Source organism: Lissotriton helveticus, chromosome 11, assembly GCF_964261635.1.
Source record: "Lissotriton helveticus chromosome 11, aLisHel1.1, whole genome shotgun sequence".
Lineage (NCBI taxonomy): Eukaryota > Metazoa > Chordata > Amphibia > Caudata > Salamandridae > Lissotriton > Lissotriton helveticus.
Genome location: NC_136072.1, coordinates 1,039,611,465 through 1,039,632,189, shown reverse-complemented (window position 1 = coordinate 1,039,632,189; position 20,725 = coordinate 1,039,611,465). Strand labels below are relative to the sequence as shown.

General features: G+C 49.1%; 1 protein-coding gene across 1 annotated transcript in view; it reads left to right on the top strand.

Moving 5' to 3' along the window:
• TCTN1 (tectonic family member 1) overlaps positions 1–20,725 on the top strand; it is a 242,824-nt gene that overhangs the window by 25,106 nt on the left and 196,993 nt on the right. The gene's annotated exons all lie outside the window — the stretch shown is intronic.

The following is a 20,725-nucleotide window of genomic DNA, read 5'->3' as shown; positions in this document are numbered from 1 at the left end:
TTTGTACCTTGGCCTGCCTTTTAAAATTCCTTTGGCTTCATTGGTAAATGCTTTCCATTTGTCCTGCCTTTTAAATGTTTTGTTCCCGCTCTGGAGACTGACCCTCTTACATGTATCAGTTCACTTCTGTTCATTTAGTTAGTTGCGGCGCACTGCTTTTTCTTTTGACTCTTCTCGCGATGCCATCCCCTTCCACCTGCTGTGTTTACTGTTTATGTCTGCCTGCCCTCACCACCCCTCCCAGGTCACAGCTTGCCGTCTCAACTCCCCCGCATCACGTCTTATCCTTGCATGTATGCATGTGTAAACATACTTTTTTTAATTAAATGCTTTTGAATCCCACGTGGCTTTTGTTGGATCAGCGCGCGCAGCTCCTGTTTGAGCAGCACAACTGCTCCCGGAGACTGAATTTACCCTGTTGTCCATCAAGCGCAGTTTTAATAAATATTCAGAGCAACGTCTTGCAAATTAAAGCTCTACTCAGAGCCCTGTCTCGTTCTGCTGGGTTGCATGCTGCTTGTTTTGTTAATGAGGCAGGACCACGTGGGGTTCTGCCTAGCGTCTGTGTGCTCTGCGAATAGAGACAGGACACTCCTCCCTGGGCCTCTGCCAAGTGTATGCATTTCATCCCTCCATTGTCAGCGAGTCAACTCAGTGCAAACTACAGAGAGGGGGAGGGGAGGGGAGCGGAGCACACACTGAGTAGGACATAAAATGCTGTAACTCCAATTTCCTGCTCCCCACTGTGACCGCTCTCCCTTCTTAAAGGCACACACTGTCCCAAAGGCAGACACAACGCATTCTTTACCCTAGCAGTCACATCGGTGTTGAAACGAGCTTGTAACAGTTTACAACCGGCTGATGTTATGTGACTGATGCGGAGAGTGGTTTGGTTAAGAGTAATGTGTTAATGGTTGTGTGTTAATGATTTTGTTTTTAGGTCTGTGTTTTGTGGGATAAAACCTTACATCTGAATGGTGGAGTCTGAGCAAAAATAATACGTAACTCAGATGTGGGTAGGTCGGGACATTTCAACCTCTGACAGACGTGTGTTGTATTTTTAAGTAGCTCCTAGAAACTACTCTTATTCAATTATGGGGTTATGGAGGACTGTAGGGGACCAAGGAGTGGGATTGGTGGTTGACTTCTACCTCCCCACATAATGTTTATTCTTAATAATTTTTTTAAATTATTATTTTATCTCCATTTAGCTTGTCAGTGGGCTACTGCATCCATGCCACAGTGCTTTATGCCCTCCTGAGCATTGGTTCAAATCCCAGCAGGTCCACTCCATCCTTCATCATTATAGATCAATAAAATGAAATGAGTACAGTTGAGTTGGACTACAATAACAGTTCCTATTCAGTGCCTACATGCCCCAAGGGCTGAATGTGTACGTTACAGATTGACATGTTATCTTAATCTCATTACGCATTTTTAATTTCAAATTTGTTTTTATTGGTTTTAAAGGCAAGAAAAGTAGGCAGACCAAAACAGTAGATATGTAGCAGGCATAGACAGCGAGCGAGACAGACAGGCACGTCTTCTCTATGAGTCGTCGAAGAAGCAGGTAAAACATGCCAACACTGAGGTGTACTGCCAATGTCGTGATAGGAATGTCATGCATGAAAGTCAACTGAACAAAACAAGAAGAAGAAGAACCAAGCCCCCACCCTCTACCCAGCGATTTTCCCCCCCCTCCCTCCTCCCCGACCAGTATGCCGTTTGTAACTTCTGGGGTGATACGCTCAGAGCGGTGTGCTTCAGGGTGTTCAAACTCATGGGGGCTCTCGTGGCGGATCCGTGAGCCGTAGAATGCGGAGATATTTTGGGCACGTTATTTCGTGAAATTCTCTGGACAAGAGGGACCGAAGCGGTTGCCAGACCTTCCGATAGGAATCAGCTGTGTGTGTGAGCGTGGCTTGGATACGTTCCATGCCAACAGTGAACCATAATTTATGTAGCCAGCCGGTGTGGGTGGGTGCGGTGGTGGATCCCCAGAGTGATAGGATATGTTGTGATGCAGCCTGCATGGCGATGCCCATCTGTTTGCCGCGGGGAGATCTCAAAGGGAATGTAAGTGCGTTGGGCAGCCCCAGGATTGTGTATGCCGGGAAGCGCGGGATTTCAGTGTCAAAGGTGGAGTCGATGTCGTCCAGCACTGCCTTCCAATATGTCTGCAGCGCGGGGCAGCCCCACAGGAGATGGGTCAGAGTGCCCCTTTCACCGCAGCCCCTCCAACACAGCGCGCTTCGGAGTGGATTGCCTTGATGGAGCCTAGCCGGGGTAAGGTGCCAGTAGATGGCCAATTTCACCGCCGCCTCCCTGGCGCTAGTATTGCGAGTCATGTGTGCAGCCCTGTAGTATATAGACCCCCACTCCCTAGGTGACAGTGCCCTGCCAAGTTCTGCCTCCCAGCGTTTCTGTCCCGCTGTTTTACCTGAGCCGGCTATGGGGGATAGCATTTAATAAAGGTCCGAAATAAGGTGTTTATCTGAGTCTTTTGTTACCAGCCATTTTTCGAATGGCGTCATTTGCCGACTAACTAGGGGGGCGTAGTCCGGACCCATAAGCCAGTGGCGGAGCTGAAAATATTGGAACATGTGGGGCCTGGTGATGCCGTATCCCTGCGCAACATCGGTGAGAGGGAGAAAACCGTTTAGATCAAAGAGGTAGCCGGCCGAGCGGCAGCCTGTATCGCGCCACTGTAGGAAGGCTAGAGGGTCAGTGCCCGGCGGGAATTCCGGATTGTCGAAGAGTGGAGTGAGCGGGGAGGGGAAAGTTGTTAGGCCTCTTTTGATTGCCACCATGTCCCAAGTTTTCACAGTAGTACGTGTGATGGGGGAGCGAAGGAGATATCGCGGCCTATGATGGCTGGCCAGGAATGGGATCTTCCACAGTGACGTCTGGGCCATTGCTCTATCCTGAAAGAGCCACCTCTTTTCGGACTCGGGTCTGTACCACTCCACCAGGTAGCGGAGTTGTGAGGCCTGAAAGTATTGCAGAGGTTGGGGATCCCGAGACCCCCCTCGTCAACACCTCTGTACGCCACCTGTTTATGCAGCCGCGCGCGCTTTTTTTCCCAAATGAACTGGTGGAAAGCGTTCTGCAGGTCAGCAAGCGCGCCAGGGGGCGGTGATACTGGGAGCATCTGGAAGACATACAGGATCTTAGGTATTGCTGACATTTTAACCGCCGCTATGCGGCCCAACAAGGAGAGGGGTTGTTTCCACCATCGCGCAAGGTCGGCTCGAATCTGGGAAGCGAGCGTTTTATAGTTAAGGGTGACCGTCGAGTCAGTGGAGGAGGTGAGAGTGATTCCCAAATATGGGATCTGCCGAGAGGATTGTAAGTCGCAGCCGAAGTTCGGCGACGGGGTGTGAAGATGGGCATTGCTGCCCAAGGGCAAAATCAAGGATTTCCCACGGTTGACTTTGAAGCCAGAAACCGCTCCAAAGTGCTCCAGCCGGAATAGAGTGGGATGGGCGGTCAAGTGCGGCAATTATATCATCGACGTAAAGCCCCACTACGTGGGGTTCACGGCCGAAGGTAACGCCTCTGATGCGAGGGTTGTCACGAATTTTTTGCGCCAGGGGTTCCACGTACAGGGCGAACAAGAGGGGTGAAAGGGGGCACCCCTGGCGTGTGCCTCGTTGTATCTCGAAGGGGTTGGATTTGAGGCTGCCTAACCGGACTCGGGCCATAGGGCGGTGGTAGCAGCTTGCGATCCAGGCCTGGAACCGGTCGCCCAACTGATAATGCTGTAGGACTTTCTGCAAATAGGTCCAATCAACTCGGTGGAACGCCTTCTCCGCGTCGATGGCCAGTAGCGCTGAGTCCGAGTTCTGGAAGTGAGTCTTGTCCACGAGGTGCAGCAGCCGTTTAGTATTATCACTGCATTGGCGGTTTGGGACAAAGCCCGACTGATCTGGTTCGAGGCTACCCGGTAAGCAAGGGCCCAGGCGGGCCGCCAATACCCCCGTGAACAGTTTCAAGTCTAAATTAAGTAAGGAGATGGGGCGGAATGCAGAGCAGTGCGTCGGAGGTTTGCCCGGCTTGGGTAACACCACTATTTCTGCCGCCAGCATATCCGGGGGTATGGAGCTCGGGCCCTCGAATGAATTAAATAACCTCGTGAGTACCGGAGCCAGTACCTGGCCGAAGAGCTTATAAAAGCCTGATGAAAATCCGTCAGGTCCAGGTGATTTGAGCGGGCGCAAGCGTGAGATGGCTGGCAGGACCTCGTCTAGGCGAATAGGAGCTTCTAAGGCTTCCGCGCTTGTCTGGGACAGTGGCGTGATGTTCGCCGAGCTCAAGTACACGTCGATGGCAGCAGGTGATACCTTATCCTCGCTGTACAGGGAGGCGTAGAAGGAGCGAAAGGCATCAGCAACCCGTGACTCATCGGTAAGGGTCTCACCAGAGTCATCTAGGAGAGTGGTGATTTTCGAGCGTTGAGACTTGGCCTTTAGGGTACTAGCCAGAAGGCGCCCGGTGCGGTTGCCTCCCACATAGTAGGTGTGGTGGAGTTGAAGGGCGGCAAATTCCGCCCTGTCAGTATCAAGGCTGGCCAGTTGAGCCCTAGCGGCTTTCAGTTGACGCCAAATTCTCGGAGCGCAGGTGCGGCTATGAACCCTCTCTAGTTCAGCCACTTGTGCTGTGAGGTTTTCTCTTTTTTCCTTGCGGATCTTAGCGTCAGCAGCCGCAATAGCGATCAGTTCCCCTCTAACCACGGCCTTCAGGGCTCCCCAGAGAGCCGACACTGAGGTTGCGGGGTTATCATTAATAGCAAGATAGTCCAAGATGCATTGATGGAGCTGTTTAATACGGCCGGCCGCTGCAAAAGGGGTTCGTTGAGCCGCCATGAACCACGGGCGCGCGGTGTCCTGGGCACGCTGAGCGTCAGCTCTACCGCATCATGGTCAGAGAGGGCCGCGGGGACAATAGAAACGTCCGTGATGTGAGGGACCAAGTCTGAGGAGCCTAGGAAGTGGTCTAAACGCGCGTATGTGTGGTGTACATGGGAGTAGAAGGTGAAGCGCGCTGTGTTGGGGTGCACCGTCCTCCAGAGATCCACCAGATCCCTCTCCCGCAGCCATGACCCACCCGCCGCAGACAGCGCCCCCGTGTCCCCATAGCGGTGCCCGGATCTATCCTTATTCGTGTCCATGACTAAATTGAGGTCCCCCCCGATGAGCAGCTGAGAGTTAGGTGACTGTAGTGTTTCAGAGAGGGCAGCTTTCAGGAATGATTCCTGGCCGGTGTTTGGAGCGTAGAGAGAGCCAATTGTCAGCGCCTTATTCCCTGTATGGAAGGAGGCGTCCCTTAATTTCTCCCGTTTTGGCCCCCACCCTGCCCCGGAAACGCCGGGAGACGAGAATGGCCACCCCAGCTTTCTTAGATGGAAGTGAAGAAAAGAATTGTTGAGGAAAGGTCCGGGAGCGCATCCTGTGCCAGTCTTTAGGTAGGAGGTAGGTTTCCTGCAATAGGCAGATGTCAGCCTCTGAGTGTTCTAGATATGAAATGACAGCTCTTCTTTTTATCGGGTTATTGAGGCCCTTTATGTTAAGAGACAATACCTTAAGCGTATCAGTCAACATGGCGTAGCACAATGGCGGCAAAGCTTAGTAGCGTATCCCGCTGTGTCACACAGTAAGCAATAGTTAACACCCAAAGTTCGTCGACGTCCCTTGGCATACTGGTCCCCGCCCTCGTGCCCCTCCCCGCCTCATCCGCAACAGTACCCCCCTTCCTGGTCCCTGTCCACTGGTTCCCACCCTTGAAGCCTCCCCCAACCCCAAAAACCTCCCCAAACTTCCAAAAGGCAAACTGTAGGCATATGTGAAAAATAGTCCGTGTCAGTGATATTGAGACCAACACCCCAAACCCCCCCCCCCTCCTTCCCCCCCTAGCCCCAACTTGAGGACCCCAAACAGAAGTCATAGTCCCAGGCCTATCCAGAGTCAGTTTAGGCCTGTAGGTTTAGAAGGTAAAGGAGACTGTGGCAGTGGCGACCCATGTGGCCCCCGCCCCTCCCCCACCCCCCCACTACGAGAACATGCTGTGAGATTGGACCCCCTGCAGGAGCAAATTCAGGGATTCATAGCGGTGTCTTTGACCACAGCTTCGATGGCCGCGGTGTGTTCTTTGGCGATCGTGCCCAGGTCCGGGCGAAGGCGGGTCTTAGGCGTACGACGTCTCCGCACCTGTTGCCATCCGTCTCTAGAAAATTGCGTCCCGATATGTTGGGAGGATCCCGGGGAAGGGGGCTCCTCCGATGCGTCGTCAGGCAGTTCGAGGCCCAGTAAGGTGCAGGTGTCCTGAAGCGAACGGAGCTGGTGCAAGGTTCCCTCCCATTTGAAGATTATGCGGAACGGGTGGCCCCAGGAGTATGGCACCCCCTTGTCTCTCAGGAATGTGGTGACCACTCTAAAGTCTTTGCGCTTTTGCAGGGTTATGGCTGATAAGTCCTGGTAAAGTGCAACAGGGCAGTCTCGGAAGCGAAGGGGTTGCGCCCTGCGTGCTTCCCGAAGGATCCTTTCCTTCAGGGGAAAATCCGGGAGAAATGCCAGGATGTCCGGAGGGGGCGCCGGGGCTCGGCGAGGCAGTCCCACTCGGTGCGCCCGATCTATGCGGATGGGGAAATCAGCAGGCTCCCCGAGGATCTCACGGAAAAGGTCCTGGAGGTACATCGTGACGCTGTTCCCTTTGGTTTTCGATGGTACTCCCCGAACCCGTATCTTGTTCCGTCGGGAGCGGTTTTCGAGGTCCTCCGTTTGAGCCTGGAGGTCTACCTGTTGTTCCCGGAGGCAGAGGACCTCTTGTTGAAGGTGCTCCAGTTGGTCACCGCGTGCATGATTGGAGTCTTCTACCGCTGCCACTCTTTCCCCCAGTCCATCTAAGTCTCGGCGCAGTTCCCTCTGGTCACTCACCAGCTCCTGTTTTTAAAGTTTGGAAATCATCACGTAGCGTGTTGAACAGGTTTTCTAAAAACGACTTTGTGATGGGGGCTTCCTCAGAGGGTTTGTTGGGGGTGACCACAGATGCCGACGGCGACGCAGGTGTTTGAGACTTCTCGCTTTTTGTGGATGTCTTCATGAGGAGCTCATTGATCGGTCAAACCCCCCTGCGGGTAGTGTTAGACATTGTGCTGCGATCGTCCAGGTAGCCCGGGTCAGTCCGCACCTTCGCCCGTCACCAAGAAGAATCAGCAGCCGGCTCCCTCGCCGCCCCATCCGTCACCTCACGGCAAGTGTGGCTGACGACGCTTCGATAGGTCCCTAGGGGAGCACCGGCGTGGGTCAGAGCCTGGCGTCGTCGCGGGGGCCAACCGCAGGGGTGTGTGAGGCGTCTTCGTGGCACCCTCTAGGCCTCTTCGTCGTTAGCTTATTCCACTTCAGCAGTCCCCAGTGGGCGAGGGGGGGGTCAAAGGCGACTAGGCAGCTGTCTCCCTCCCGCCGGGGGCACGATCATCAGGCCCCCCGAGGTCCCCCTCTCCTCACCTCTGAATGTATGGTCGGTGCGCCGCGGTGTGGCCGTGCCACCCAGCTGTCTTGTGGGCCACTCGCAGTAGGCCTCGCTCGGCCGGGTCAGGGCTCCTGCAGGTTGGGTTTGCCTCCAGATCCCCCAGGCGATGGTGTGAGGGCGGGTACGTCCCCGTCAGACCCCCGGAGAACGTCTCTTTCGTGGCAATGCCACACAGGCCCAAGCCGGGGCCTCAGGTCAGCGTTCCGACGAGGGCGTCACTGTGCAGCAGGCGCCCAAGCAAAGGAAGGGCCCGCGCCGCACCAAGCGCCCGCAGCGCGTGCACGTTCCCAACTTTAGCGCCCACACAGGAGGCTGTGCTTGTCGGTAGATGCGCGATGCAGCGCAGGCCCAAGCCGGGGCCCAGATTAGCGCGCGCCCGGGCCGCAGTCTGCCCTGGGCGCAGAGTCAGGGTCTCGGTGCACCCCGTGGGCTCAGGGGCGGCGGTGGCTCAGCGCCGATCGTAGTGCTGGAGGAGGTCACTCACGTGGGTAGTGCAGCGGGCGGCCGCCTCAGTGTTCCTTGTCGGTTCCTCGCCGGTTGTAGGCCCAGACCAGGGGCTGGATTTAGGATGCGCCCGGGCCTCAGGTCACTCCGGCCGCGGGGGGCTGTCACGTCGCAGGCGGCCGCTCAGTGTCCCGGGGGTCCCCGGTGGTGAAGGCGGTGAAGGAGGGACCGGGATCCCTGTTGCGGCCCCGTCAGGTGGGGCGGCCCAGAAGCGAGTCCGAGCTCCGTCCGGTCTCGATCTCGGCGCCCTCCGGCTCCGGTCGGCGATGTCAGCGAGCAATCGCCGATTCTTCGCGGGTGGGCGGCTTTCCGGGGCCGCAGGTCCGCGCTGTGTCGAGGGCAGTGCCAGGGGGGGTCAAAGCAGCGAATTCAGGGCTATTGTGGGGGGTTACAGGGGATTAGGGCGAGGAGCTCCGCAGTTAGACCTCCGTCCCGGTCGCCATCTTGGCCACGCCCCCTCATTACGCATTTTTAAACTTTTCCCATCAATTGTTTTTAAATTACGAGAATGCACCCATTCACTGCAACCTAATGGTTTCCTTTTTAACTCACAATATGTTCTCATAATACAATAAAAAGGTGTTTTTTTAAACAGTCTGTAACAATAATGGTGTAATTGATTAAGAAAACAAAAGTTTTCATGTAAGCGAATTAGAAATAAAAAGTTGATTGGAGGCCAGAAATTTTGAGGGTCATGCATCCTTTTGATACTTGGTGAACACAGGTCTACTTTTCCTATTTGTGATTAACTGGTCTGTGCTTTTTACTGTATGTTACGTCAGTCTCTTGCCCACTCCTCCTTGTAGGTCTTCCCTTTCATCACTGATAAAACCCACCCCTTTCCCAGAAAATACCCCTTTCTGTTGCTGCTTCGGAGAGAGTAGCTTGCTGGGCTCCTCCTATTTGTGCTCATCGGCAGCTGATGCCTGTAGTGATCGCAAGAGTGCCGTATCTTGGTCAATATTCTGTGTTCCAGCTCTGAATATTACAGCTCTGGCCACACTAGACTATAACACTGACCAAAACCCGCCACCAAACACTTTTGACATGCCTCACATGCCTTCCCGTGTCAGGCCTCCTAGATTTTTTTCTTTGACTTCTACTCACATGTGCCATCTTTTTTCCTCCTCCATGCATTTCCTTAGCCTATGCTTTCCTAATCGTATTTTTCTATACTTTACCATAGTTTATCGCCAGTCCGTCTTAATCTATGTCGGTCCAGTGCCCATCCTTTGTGCCCTACTGTCAGCTGGTGGATGGTCATTGCCTCTTCAAACACCTGCCTTGCTTGGAGGTTATAAAGGATTCTTTGGGAAGAGCAACTAGTCCCTCTCTCTATCTCGTACTGTCTTTTGCTCTCTCATGTACTCTTTCCGCCTCTCATGTGTTTGATTTAAGGTCTTCAGGCACAGTTTCTTTCCTGTGACTTTTCGAGGTTCCCGTCCCTCAATTTCACACTCTCCTCCTCTTCTTGGGGGTCTTCTGTGTACACAGGCGCTCCCACTTTATCCTTCTTTCGCCTGCTCTCCCCTTCTTTCTCTTTCTCATAGAACCTTTCTGCTTCTCTGTCTGGAGTTCCTTCATCACTTCATGCACAAACTACCTTGCCCTCTCTGTCTTCCTGCGTATCTTTTTTGTGAAACTCTCATCCCTATCTATCCACCATACCACATAATTCTACTACACAAATCCACTCCACTCCACACAATTCCACAACTAACCATTCCAATCCAACCCACATAATTACACTCCTCACTACATACATCCACTCCACCTCAAAACACATAGGTAAAAGACATTGTCGTTTACAAAACCAATAGTTCTAACTCTCGCAGATGTGAGACCTATTGGCATTGCCACTGCTTGTTTGGTAGTTGCACACATCGCTCGTTGGTCAACAACTGAACTGATATAAGTTGAAGGTGATGATGATAAATCCGCTATAATGTCTCACTAGGGCTAAATACATTTGCAAGAGAATTATAGGAGTGTGTTGCATGCCAAATATGAATGTTTTGTTTTGTTTTATAAAGCACAAATTAGACCCGAGACATCTGGTATCAGAGCGCTTTACAGGAGCTTTACAGTATAAAATGACAAATGCAGCTAGGCTCTGTAAAGAGTTGAGACAAAGCTATGGAAGGAGTTGGCATGATGGCAGTTTTGTAAGAAATGGCAGAGAACACACCACAGTAGCAACTAGATAAGGTAAGTATCCTCAGAAAATTGTCCCCGGGCACAAGGCAATCTATAAAATGCTGAAGCAATTTTAGCCATATTGAAAAAAACTTTGATCTTGACCAGTTCAGTCATTGTATGTGATGCGAAAGTTCAGAGATGGAGAGAAGGAGGACCACCGAATGATGCAGGAAAATGGCGCACAGTATATATGGGAGGCAGTTTCCACAGTCTGTGCGCCACCTCCCCAACAGAAAACCTTTTACTCACAGCCAGGACTAGACCAGTAAGCTGCCTCTAGCCATGAAAACCACTCGGGTATCAAAAAAGAGTCCTTTAACTTAAATCCATATGCACAGAAAATTCCAAAAATGTCCTCTTTCTGCCATTGAAGGTATATAGGAAAGCTCCATCCACTTCAACTTGAAAGATTAAATATTTTCTCTCTTGATGGACCTCCTTCAATTTTACCATAAACAGACCCAGTCTTCCATTCTTTCTAACAGTGCTTGCTTTCTGTCATGAATGCCTTGGTATGGGTGTTGCGTAGAGGCTAGAGCTGCCACTTTAGAACGGGGCAACCAGGCTTGTGTAACGGCCTCAAATTAACAACCTGTGATTCTGGGCAAATACTAACTGTCCAGGTGCGAAAAGAAAAGTATCATTATCTTGTTCTCTTGTAAAGTGCTCAAATGGCCTTTGGCCAAGTTTAAGCTATATGAGAAATCTGCAAAAAATAAAAAAATGTAGTTGCTGCTTACCGCACCCTCCGATTGCGTTCAAAAGAACACTAATCACCTTCACTGTTCTTCGTTTGTCAGGGACTCTTCATTTAGTGCCAAAGGGTATAGTATATACATTCCACCATGACTAAATCATTTTGTGAGTGTATAAACTTGCTCAGTGTATTTATCCCTTTGGTTGTTGACTCCTCATTGTGGGGGGGATGGCCAGACATTACATTTGGGCATCCATTCTTAAATAGTCTAACAAGTCCTTCTCCCCTACACTTTTGACTGCTCAGTTTAAAACGCCACATCTTTTCTTAGTTCTCTGGCTCTCCAGCCTTTGTATTGTAGTAGCTGACTTTGCTAAATCTTTCTCTATTCCCATAATTCAGATGGATAAAAAAGGACTCTTTGGGTATTTATAAAGGCTAGGTACAGTCACACTCTGCACAGTGATTAGGGGTAGACGGGTGGTATTCCATATCATAGCTCCAGTTATCACATGCACAAGCCACATTCAACAAACCGTGAGGAGGGTTAGAGACATGGGCAGATCCCCAATGGCAGTGGGACCATAAGCTGTGATGAAACATTTTCTAGCTTACGTGTCAAGAATTTTCAATTCTATTAAGGACACAGAGGCGAGATTTATACTTCTTTTTTTACTGTAAATTTTCATCCGCTAATCATATTTAAACAAACAAAAACTACATTTCCTATATACCCAAATAGGTCACTTTGCATGCCCCAATAACTAGAAGGCAATCCATATACGCACAGCGGTCTCCATTGTGTGTCCTCTTTCTTTGGAACATGACTTCCTAAGTACAGAAGTCTCTAGCTTGAAAACCATCTAGTCACCAAAAGTAAAAAACAATCCAAACATGGATCCAACAGCTTCCAGACGATCCAACAGGGACGTTGAACAACCGAGCTTGGTCAGATGCAGACCTCTGATCCGGAGCCTCTGGAGCGTAGAAGGCCACAAGCCATATTTGGCCCATTTTTCATAAGTGAACAGCAATTAGAGAATCACTTTCTCAAAAATTTTCTGTTCATTCCCTAAAAAAAAAAACTGTAAAGCCTGTAAATGGACATCAGCAATACAAAATACTTCCAAGTAGAAATCCCCAAAGTTTTAAAAACTTTGTTATGGAAAATCAATGAAATACATATACAGTAATAGCATATATTGGATGGGGTAATCCTCTCCTCTGTATCCTTAATAGAATTGATAATTCTTGCCTCGTAAGCTAGAAACTCCGATTATGCTTTTTCAAAGCTAAATTACTACAACAGACGCTTATAGTAAAACCTTCCAAATGTATATTCGGTAGGCCTATCTGCTGCCGTCCTAATGGCCTCTCCGCGGGAACCTGAAGCATACAATTTTGATTCCTTGGCTCCCCTAGCGGAATGAGCGCCAAAAGCAGAGCTGCCAATACCTGCTTCTGCCAGCAACCATCTCAACCACCAGCCTAACATAGCGGAGGACACGAGTCTAAAAGGCTTTTGTGCAGTTGACTACCAGATTCTAATCTCACTTCACTCGTAGAAGCCTCATTTTCTTTTAAACATTATACAATATACAAATGACAGTTATCCAGAAAAGCCGGGTAGGATACCCACCTGGAATTTGTTTTAGTATGACATGTGATAATGAATGTAACTCTCTCTAGTGAAAAACCCGGCCTGCCAAATCTGGTGCTCGAATATTGGATACCCCTTTACACGAAATTAGGCATAACAGCATAGTGAGCTGTGCCAAAAGCTGTTTGTGTGAAAAATATCTGTTCACAGGCCATTGCTCCAGGAACCTGACCACCACATTCACATCCCATAGAGATGAGTACTTTGGCACCGGAGGATTGGACATACACATGCTCCCCCCCATTTGTTTGCAGATAAAGGGACGTTTACCCATGGCTTACCTTAGAAATGTCGTGCGGAAATAGCAGACCTGAAGTTATTCCCAGTTCTGTATGCTAAACCAGAATCGGCCAGATTGGAAAGGAACTTTATCACCATGCAACACTCTACCCCCATGGGATCAACATCTCGCTCGTTGCACCAAGCCCACCTTCGCCTCTTAGCTGAGGCATAATGTTTGTGAGTGCTGTCTGCTCATGCCTGTTTAATGAAAATGAAACACCTATTCAGATAGCACTCATCTGTATTACTAAATAAAGAACAAAACAACACATCCAGGTATATTTCTCATTCATTGTATTTCACTCAAAGAACAATAGTTTCATTAGGGGTTCAAAATAAACAATACTCCAAATTCTTTTTAGAAATATCCAGGAAGGAGTGTAGATGGGGATCCAAAGTTAAGCATTCTTCAGATCCAGTCAAACCATCCAATCAACTTCCTGAATACTATCACTTAGCAAGTGAATGCCCTCGATTTTGAAACTTCTGTATAATATCCTGACTTTTTTTCAACCAGGAAAATAGGACTTATGAACCGATTGGGGTGAGGCACCAAAAAGCATACTGCCCCTTTGTCTAACAAAGTTTGAATTTTTTCGTCTATAAAATACTATGTTTTCTGGGAACAATACATTTGGTTTGGAGGAATTGATTGGAGTGGCGTGTCGTAGAATTCTAGTTTGAAGCCCGGAATGGTCACTTGGACCCACTGATCTTGGGTAATCTGTCTAAGTTTGTCTGGGAATAACACCACTCTTCCCCCTCCCCCCAAGGTTACCTCTGAAAAAGGTATAATTCTCAGTTATATCCTGTGTCTTGAATCGCTCGTCGTGTCCTTCTGCAATTACCACGGCAGAAGTGTGGATGGCCTCCTTGGGAACTGTTGGGATACAAGGTGGGCTCTGCTGGTTCCTCATACCATTCACCTCTGCCTCGCTGAGGAGTTAGATTATTTAGCCTGGAAAGCCAACTCTATTATCTTTGTCAATGGTCCAAACACGTCCAGGAGCTTGTCCTGGCAATTACGCCATGCTTGGTTTAGGACCTTAGGGTCCTTTGCAAACTTTTTCATACCTTTGACCATGGTAGGGTCCACCTCCAGGGTATCTACGACCTTACCTGCCAGACCTGGTCAAGGGCATTTTGCTCGAACACTGGCACGCACCTCCTTATGGAAATTCTGACAGAGGTGCAATTGGACATACTGTGCAAACTCCGGAGGAGGGGCCACATTTGAAGCCCTGGGGCGTATAATTTCTCTGTGATCAACAGTAAGTACACGTGGGTGCTTGGCTGAAGGGAGTTTTTTCTTGCTAGGCCCCTGTGCATCTTCCTTGTGCATCTTCCTCTTCGCTTTCCTCCGAATGATAAGGATCGGAGTCTGAGGTGTTGTCAGAGGTCTCTCCCTGAGGGGAGGCGCTATAGTCATGTTCAGTGTCTCTTTTGCACTGCAGTTTCTCAAATGCTTCTGCATGCACCTCCACCTGGGTCTTTGCTTTGACCTTGCCCTTTTTTGTACAGGCAGCATTGCTTCCTGTCGAAGGGGTCAAGTGCTGCCAGCCCTGTGGACTCGCATAGTCGCGTAAATGATGAGTTAAGGGACTAAAAGCCTGGAATAGGGCCTTATTAACTGATTGCTGTACATTGTAGTCAAGAGCGCCCACCAATTCCAACTGCTCATCGTTCTCATCAGGGGAAACATCCTCATTAGGCTCCCGCTGTGCCATTCCCACTGTGTTATTGGTCATTCAAGAGTGGGGGTGGTGAGATTGTCCCAGCTAAGCAAATATGGTGCCTCAATTTAAAATGTGGAGGAAGCAGCATGGAAATTCTCTAGGCCAAGCCTTCATCCATTATCAACAGCCCTGTGCTATTTTCTATCCTACAGGGTGTAAGGGACAGCAATATAGGATCACCACACAAGTAAACTCAAGAAACTCTACTGGCAGGACAAACGATCTGTTGACTTTTACGAGCGTTGTAATAGAAGCCGAGTATGAAATTAGAAGTAGTTATATGCCAGTCACACAAATGGGCGTAGTCTGCGCCACAGAGGCAAAGTCAACATCGGGGACAGAGGACCAATAAAAGGGATTGCGGAATACCTTCGCACATTCTTCAAGAAGGGTATAAATGTACTGATCTGGCTGCGAAGCAGCAAAGAAAAAGGACCCAAAATGGAATCTTCTGTACTTATATTGGTTGCCTTATAGTGATTAAGGCATGGGACGCAACATTTTTTGGTGCATGGGTAATGTAAATTTTATTTATTTGAATGCGATTTGCTGCTGAAAATTCAACGTAAAGAAAAGAGAATTATAATCGAGCCTCCAGTCCTGACATAGGATTCAAGGTGAACCTCTCCACTTGTGCAAGCTTCCCAGTGCATTAGTAAATGTCCTCCTGCTGCTCTGCTTTTGCCACAGACAACACCAGGGCTGAAGGTCTATCGCCGTAGATTAGTGGCAGTTGAGCCCGCCCCCACTAGCTCTGTCCATTCAATGCAAGGTATGTGCTTGCTTTTCCAAGGCTTTGGTGGCTGGGTGCTCTTTTCCCTGTGACGTGCCATAGCTGAAGCCACAAAGTCCAAGCATCTGTGTTGCTGCCATACAGCATCCATCATAATGCTAACAGTTCCTAGTGGCTCAGAATGTACTTGGACAGATGAAAAAGCTGAGCTTCAGTGGTTGCAAAGGGGAATGTCAACCTTCTTGTGCTCCCATGATTTTGCACGACTGAATTTTTCTGTTTTTATTTTCTTTTCTTATCCCTCTTGTTATCTAGTTTACTTGGTCTTTGTAATAGGTCATTTGTTTCTGTGATAACCCAGAGCTATTACCACTTTCAACCTCTGACCCTGTGTATGCTTCAAGTACTCTTTCTCTATTTTGTTACAATGACCCCTGCCCTGAAGTCTTTCTTTCTTTTTCTTACTACAATTACAGTAAGGGTGAATCTTATACACTTCTTGCTCTTACTTCAAGCAAGGATTATCATTAAAACGCGTTTTAGTGCCATTGAAGTATGCATTAACATACCTCTATAAAGATCTAACCGTTTAACTTTGTATTTTCATAAAAGTAATGTTTACACATCAGGCGATTTTCAGCCAGCTGTCTTCAACTGTTGCTTTGTTTGTGTGTCATTCCCATTTGACTTCCGTCCACTACAGCTTGGGGCAGGTCAGCCCATTTCAGCCACTGGGTAACTTCACTTAGCTCTTTTACCAAGGGCGAGGCTAGACGAGCCCGCCTTTAGGGGCCGGCCCCCCGGCCCACGCACGCCATTGGTTGAGGGTAGCCGGCCGATCACCCTATGGGAGGCCGACCGGACTGGAATAAGTCCTTCCGGGTCAGGCGGTGACGAACTTCCGGCGTAGGCGGGGTCAGAGGCCGTGACCTATTTAGGTCACTAGCCCATTCAGTTCGGCCTCTTTCCTCGCCTGCGTCGTGACCTGCTCGCACCTGCCGGACATCGCCCCCGGGCTCGTTAGCCTATTGCTTTTAACTCCCACCCACCCGTCCCTTAGTTATGTAGTTTGGAGGGGTGAGTTGCGGAAAAGAGACATTGGAACACTGATATAGATGGACCAAATAGACGGGAGTCCACCTTGAGCACTCCCTAGGCCAGCACTGAGGGGAGAGAAGGTAAGCTCTCCACAGGGGGATGGAGACCACCGGTTGGGGAGGCTAGGGCGACAGGTACGAGCCTCCTGGGATCCTGGGCAACCTGGTGGACGAGTGGTGGTGCCCTGGAAATGGCGGACAAGGTCTCGAGGGCTGGGGCCCATCACTCTGGGGCGCAGGTGGGTTGCACCTCGCGTGGGCATCGCTACCTGGGGAGAGCCGAGCCAGAGGGCCCCTTGGTGCTGGGGGAAAGAAGAGAGGATAATGATATTCTGATTTTAAAGATGATTTATGCTAATTTGAAGTTCAAGATTTTGTTCAGAATATGAATTTAGTAACGTTTGATATAATTATGCATTGTCATGTTTATGTGTGTTGATATTAAACATGGCCTTTTTTACACCCACCTTATCTCAAGCGTTAATTGACTGGTGGGTTGTGGGCGGGCGTGGAGCATGCTGGGGGATCCGGGCCCTACACAAGGTGCACATTCGCACAGTAGTTAGCTCTCTTCAGTGCCAGTGTTTTTGTTTTTACTTTATTGCTCCGTTGTTGCCTTTGTGTTTAGAGTCTGATATGATAATAGGAAACTTTTTACTAGTACTTCCATATGCATCACTGGGCACATTACAGCTTTATCAATTCCTGTCTCCTGCTGATGGTGTAGTAAATTCCTTTTGGAGTGGCCTTTGTGTTTCTTTTCTTTGAGACAACTTTTAATTCCCAGCATACCAAATTCCATTTGAAACTGTGTTCATGAAGTTGTGATTTTTTTAAATTAGTATGCACTCAATTAAATGCATTTCTAACTGCACTCCTGTATGTTATTCTGCTATATAGTTTAATTGAAGTATCACTTTCTAGTATGCTTTCAGTGCCCTTGTATGTGCGATCTATCTATCCATTTATCTTTGCAACTCGATCTGTATGTCTTTCTGCCCATCTACCTTTGCAACCCTATCTATCTATCTTTGCAACGCTTATCTATCTCTGCAAATCTATTTATCTTTACAATTCCATCTGTCTGTGCAAGTCTTCCTGTGTGCCTTTGCAAGCCTCTCTTTCTGTCTGTGCAAGCCTCTGTCCTCCCTTTCTCTATGACTGTTTGTATGTCTGTCCATCCTTTCTGTCTGTCTGTCTCTCTGTCTTTCTATGCAAGCCTCTCTCTCTGTGTGAAAGCCTGTCTGTCTTTGAAAGCCTGTTTGTCTGCTAAATGTCTGTTTCTGTCTGGCTGCGCAAGCCTGCCTCTCTGTCTGTGCAAACCTCGCTGTCGGTCTGTAAGAAATATTACAAATAGCATTAGCAAAGGTAAGAGACTGACAGCTTTTGCAAATCAAATGAGTTTTTAAATGTGGCATTAGTCGAGCCGTTTTGTTTTTTAAAAAAACATCTTAACATTTCATACATACATGCATACAAGGGCTATCAGTCAGTCCTCTTCATCGATTGGTCAGTTTTAGTGCCATGCACTTTTTGTTTCCGCCCACCACAGTATACAGCATGGGGCAAGGTACCAGCCCACTTCAGCCATTGCTGTCCCTTATTGCGAGTGACTGCATTTTGCAATGGGGACATGTTCATAACAAGCATTTACAATGCAACGGTTTCGCCTTTGGAAAAGTTAGAGCTATTTGCATTGTAAATGACAAAATTTGTATTTATGTGTTGGTTTTGAAAACAGATAAATAAATGGCATTGTCATTTACATTGCCAATAGCTTAATCTCTCGCAAATGTGAGACCTATTGTACCCTACGGACGAGCTCAGCAGACAGCAATTACTACCACACACACACACCCAGAGCCACACACACACCCAGAGCCAGCCACACACACCCAGAGCCAGCCAGACACACCCAGAGCCAGCCACACACACCCAGAGGCACACACACACCCAGAACCACACACACACACCCAGAGCCACGCACACACACACACACCCAGAGCCTGAAGAGCACCCCCATACCAACAAAAGGCGCTGCAGACCAGCCCCACCGACACCTATCCAACTCGTGAGGGCAGACTGAACTTGAACTGACGCCGGAGCAGTAAATGCAGATAGATTCCTTAGTTCAGCCCAAGGACTACTCATGAATTGCAGCCCAAATGCAACTCTCACCCCACCCCCGTCTAAACTACTGCTTGAAGAGATTTAAAACAAAATAAGTCACACACGCCAGAATCAATAATGAGTACAAATATAAATATATTGCATAGAAACACCCCTCAATCATAAGCCGTAGCCCCTTCACGTAAAACACACCCATGAAATGCCGCCCTCCCAGACTGTGTACTACCAATTTTGAAATACACTTATGGACAGAATGCGCGCGTCCACCCATTAAAGCCTATCACGTGCGACCACCTCAGTTAATTAATTTAAACTCCCCACTGCATCTCACGTGGTCCTTCATGACATCCGAGCTGCCGAGTCCCAACAAAGGAAATGCAGGCAGAAATCACAGGCACCCACCTTCACGGAGCCACAGAGCAGCAGCTGGGGTACGAGCCCCCTTTGTATCCTTCCAGAACTTTCCTGCACGCCCCAGGTCAGGGGGGCTCCAAAGGCACGGGCGCTCCTTTCACTGGGGTGAGCAATGAGAAACAGCAAATATAGTAAGATGATGTATGTAGCGCTGAAACTTTTCACACACACACCCCCAGTCACTTTTAAGTTAAATCCATCATCGTGCTTTTGTTCACTTCACCACTCCAGGTCAGACCCACCCATATGCAAATCAGTCTTGACCCTTCCCCTCATCGGAACAGTCCAGCCCTAACTGCCAGGCCAGGTCCTTTCTTGATCGGAAACAAGTATCCTAGGACTGGGGGTGAGTGTCGGGAGAGTTTCAGCGCTCCGTCCATCATCTCCTTGTGTTTGCTTTGTTCGCCCCAAGTTGGCAAGGTATGCCCAGGATGCTTGTTTCCTGTCCACAGGGTCACCCAGCAGGAGCTGATAACACATGGTGAACACTGACGTCCATTAAAGAGTGTACAGACACCCCAAGACATTGGTACCAGCCTCAATATCCATTATTTGTTTGGGGGAGGGGTGCTGGAGGCAAAATAGCAGTCTGTTTGTGTGATGTACAGTCCTAGCACCAAGGTGCCTGGCTGTCAGTATGCTGTGATATATATATATATATATGTGTGTATGTATGTATGTATGTATGTATGTATATATATATATATATATATATATATATATGTGTATATACAGCTCCTGTATACAGCACCCTACAACACCAAATATATATATATATTTATATATATATATATATATATCTCACCCGGGTCGTTATAGCAGTACATTTCCTTCAGGCAGCACGGGCCTGTCAAAGGGTGTTTTGTGCTTCCCAGATGTTCGTTTTGACAGCACCCGAGCCTGCAGCTGTGCGGGCCAATGCTTCGCCCCTTCCCCGTGTGTTCACCCCTGCCCACTGCACCTAAAATCTCCGTCGTAAACTTGTGTTCTGCAGGGTTGTCTAGCATTGTGGGGGGCTCGTAAGGGAGGCGGGCGGTTGCTTCTGTCAGAAAGGCCTCTCTACCAGGGCACGTCGAGGGGGCACCTTTCAGTGTCACCGTTTGGCTTTGTAGACCTGTCCGTGCAGGTTACACCGACTGCTCAGCTGTGCAGCACACGTGCAGGGCCTCCGGACCGAAGGAGGGGGGGAGGGCAAAGGTCAGAGATGAAAGGCTTAGTGTCCGCTCTGCCCATGAATCACCTTGGAGCCAGGAGCCGGCTGAGAACATCCAGCACGGCAGGAGTCGGAAAGTGGGCTGTGTTGCGCACACCTGAAATGCTCTGACCGGAATATCTCCAACATGTGGCTTCACGTCATGCGACCCCTGCCCCGATTCTTTCAGTCATCAACACGTTACATTGTAGCCTAGGACATGTACTTTTGTTTCTTTAGCATCGCAAACCTGAGCTCAAGAGGATGTGGCATCACGGCCAGAGCTGCCGACTTCGGGCTAGGGTACCAAGTTCGAGTCTAGGCGTCGGTTCAACATCCTGTGATTCTGGGCAAATCACAATATCTCCGTGCCTACCAAAATAAAAAAAATGAATGTGTCATTTTATAACTTAACTGGTGCTCATGTAAAGCGAGTTCGCGCTATATAAAACTGCAAATAATAAAACAAATATTGCAGCTTTTAAAGCTCCATGAAGGCTAAAAGGCCCTGTCCGGCTAGAGGGTGTCGTACATGGAATTGATGGCAAGTGGCC